This window comes from Charadrius vociferus, unplaced genomic scaffold, assembly GCF_000708025.1.
Source record: "Charadrius vociferus isolate BGI_N301 unplaced genomic scaffold, ASM70802v2 scaffold900, whole genome shotgun sequence".
NCBI lineage: Eukaryota > Metazoa > Chordata > Aves > Charadriiformes > Charadriidae > Charadrius > Charadrius vociferus.
This window is the reverse complement of record NW_009646342.1, coordinates 26258-29801: the sequence shown is the minus strand read 5'-3', so window position 1 is coordinate 29801 and position 3544 is coordinate 26258.

Below are 3544 nucleotides of genomic sequence, written 5' to 3'. Positions count from 1 at the left end.
GGTGAGTGGGTTGCGGGGCCAGGGGGAAGGGAGGGCGGGAGGGAGGGCGGCCGCCTTCCCCCGGCCTCCCCCCTCTCGTTTGGGCACTGCCACTCTCTCCTTCTCCCCTCCTCCTCTCCCCAGCGAGGCTGAACAACTGGCCCCCGCTGCCGTCCTTCTGCCCGGTGAAGCCGTGCTTCTACCAAGACATCCCCGTGGAGATCCCCGCTGACTTCCAGAAGACCGTTTCCACCATGTATTACCTCTGGATGGGTGAGTCCCTGGGGGAAACCTAAGGGCAGAGCCTGGGAGGAGGCAGAGGAATAAGTGTTCTGCGTTCAAGTGAATCATAGAACGGTTTGGGTTGGAGTGGACTTTAAAGATCGTCCAGTGCCACCAGAGACACCTCCCACCAGCCCAGGTTGCTCCAAGCCCCGTCCAACCTGGCCTTGAACACCTCCAGGGATGGGGCAGCCACAGCTTCTCGGGGCAACCTGCCCCAGGGGCTCACCACCCGCACAGCCAACAATTTCTTCCCCAGATCTCACCTCAATCTCCCCTCTGTCAGTGTCAAACCGTTCCCCCTCGTCCCACGGCTCCCCTCCCTGATCCAGAGTCCCCCCCCAGCTCTCCTGGAGCCCCTTTAGGCACTGGAAGGGGCTCTGAGCTCTCCCCTTTTTCGCCTTCTCTCCAGGCTGAACACCCCGAGCTATCTCAGCCTGTCCTCGTAGGGGTGAATGCTGCTGCTCTGGAGAGATCCCAGTTAGCGCTTGGTGCCTGGGTCGGGAGGGCTGAGCCCTCGGGGGAGAGGGGGAGTCTTACTTGTGTTGCCCACCGATGTGCTGGAGCGTGTCCAGAGAAGGGCAACTGGTGAGGGGTCTGGAGCACAAGTGTTACGAGGAGCGGCTGAGGGACCTGGAGGTGTTCAGCCTGGAGGAAAGGAGACTGAGGGGAGACCTTCTCGCTCTCTGCAACTGCCTGAAAGGAGGGGGTAGCGAGAGGGGGGGCAGTCTCTTCTCCCAAGTAACGAGCAATAGGAGAAGAGGAAACAGCTTTAAATTGCACCAGGGGAGGTTTGGGATGGATATTAGGAGAAATATTTTCACCGAAAGGGTTGTCCAGCACTGGCACAGACTGCCCAGGGACGTGGTGGAGTCGCCATCCCTGGAGGTGTTTCCAAGATGGGCAGACGTGGTGCTGAGGGACGTGGGTTAGTGGTGGACTTGGCAGTGCTGGGTTAATGATTGGACTCGATGATCCCTAAGGTCTTTTCCAACTGTAACGATGCCGTGATTCTCTGTCCTCTCTCTCAGCCAGCACCATTGCTCTCTTCCTGAACTTCTTGTCCTCTCTGGCCTGGTTCTGCGTGGAGCCCTCGTCCGGTTCTGGGTTCGGCCTCTCCATTCTCTGGGCTCTCCTCTACACGCCCTGCTCCTTTGTCTGCTGGTACAGGCCGATGTACAAAGCTTTCAGGTGTGTATCTCTTCGAGCTCCCAGGCCAGTAAAGGAGCGGGGTTGGATGGCTGCTTGAAACTGGGGAGACTGGGCTGCTTGGTAGATCTGCCCTCAGCACCAAAAGTGTCCCAGCTCCTCGTGGCCTTTGGCTCTGGAGGATGCGGTGATCCTGCGCTGAGCTTCTGGCTGAGGAGCCAACCTTGCTTGGCATGGGGCTGTTCTGAGGAGGTGACGGGAACGTGTTTTCCCGTGGGCCTCGCTGGTGAAGGTCCCTGCGCCGCCTTACGCCTTTTCCTCAGATTTCTCCTTGCTTTAAGTCTCTTCACCAGCGGCTGCGCCTCTGGCGTCTGCGTGTCCTCCTTGCGTCCCCGGCTTTGGGGAAGGTTTGAGAGTTGTCTTCTGCTGCCTAACCTCACCTGTCTCTTCCTCCCAGGAGTGACAGTTCGTTCAACTTCTTTGTCTTCTTCTTCGTCTTCTTCGCCCAGAACGTGATGTACGTGCTGCAGGCGATTGGCATACCAAACTGGGGATTCAGGTGCGCGTTGTGCTGTCCCTGGGGAGCTCGACCAGCCGACTGCCCCAGACAGGGAGGTGGTGGGTGGGGAGGAGGGAACCCGTGGGCAACTGCCTCTTGTTTTGCAGCGGCTGGATATTGAGCCTGATCGCGCTGCGGACGAACACGGCCGTGGCTGTGATGATGATCCTGGTGTCCTTGTTCTTCACAGCAGTGGCTGTGTTGGGCATCATCATGCTGAAAAAGGTGAGTTTGGATCGAAGAGTGCCCCTTCGGGAGGACGAGAGTGGGTTTTGGCAGGCGTTGGGGCACAGCACCAGTCATTGGGAGCCTGGAACGGGACTGGTGCCCTGACCCCGAGCCTGTTACTCTCTTCCAGATCCACTCTCTGTACCGCCGGACGGGCGCCAGCTTCCAGAAAGCGCAGGAGGAGTTTGCCGCGGGGGTCTTCTCCAACCAGGCGGTGCGCACCGCCGCGGCCAATGCTGCCGCTGGTGCTGCCACTAACGCCTTCCGGGCGCCCTAGCCAGGCGGGGGCCCCGGCTTCTCGTTGCACGTGGGCTCGTTTTAAGGAAGAGGAAATCCAAATTGCACTTTCATTGGATCCCCGTGTGTCTGCATCAGCTGTCAGAGGCTGCCTCATCCCAGCTTGGAAGTGCTGGTGCCTGAATCGTCTGCTGCTCTTAACCCCTTTCCTCACGGCTGGAGGCTGTTCTGGTTTGTGCTGGTCCCCTTCCCTCAGCGGACTGGGGAAGGAGCGGGATGGGAGGTGCTGTGGCCAAGCCCTGTGGCTGTCACCGCCTTCCCTTCCAGCACCGGATGTGTGACAGGGACCGAAATGGCTCATCACCTTCCCTGGGCTCTCCCGTATCCCTACCTGGTGGTGGCACTTGTGTGCCCTGGGATGTGAAGGGTTTCCCTTGTACCCAGTCCCAGGGCGTGCAGGGGCCGGCTCTTCCCTGGAGGCTTTCGCTCGCCTTCCCTTTGACGCAGGACTCGGTTCTCTGCCCAAGAACATCGTCCCCATCGTCCCCCAGGGGCTCGCTCCGGTGGGATGGGGCGGGCTCTGTCCCCAGGACCCTGAGCAGGGAGGCAGTCCCCCTCCGGTCCTTTTCCCTGTCCTCTCCCTTTCTGCTGAGCTGAGCCCACTCCAGGCACAGGGATAAGGAAAGCGTGGCCGGGAGAGGCATGAGCTGCTGGTGGGGCTTCAGCCTGTGTGCCCAACGGCAGCCGGTACCTGGGGGGACCCTGGGGGGGGTCCTGGGGTGCTGTGGGGGGCTCCTGGTACCTCCTCACCTCCCTCTGCACCTCCAGCGAGGGGGTGAACAGCTTCTCCCTTTCTGCCCACCCTGGGGCCAGTGACCCCTCGTTCCCCCCAGCGCTCTCACCCTCCTTTCTCGGGGGGCTGAGCCCATCCCTGTGCCCAGCACTGCCCAGTACGTGCCCTCTGTCCCCGCTAGCCCCAGATGTCCCATGTCCCCGGGCCTGGTACCACCATGGCAATGGCTCTCATGAGTTCTGCTTTGCCCCCTCTCCTCTCCCATGCTCCTGGGTTTGTCCCTGCTGCTCCTGGGCTGGCGAGAGGCTTCGTGCCTT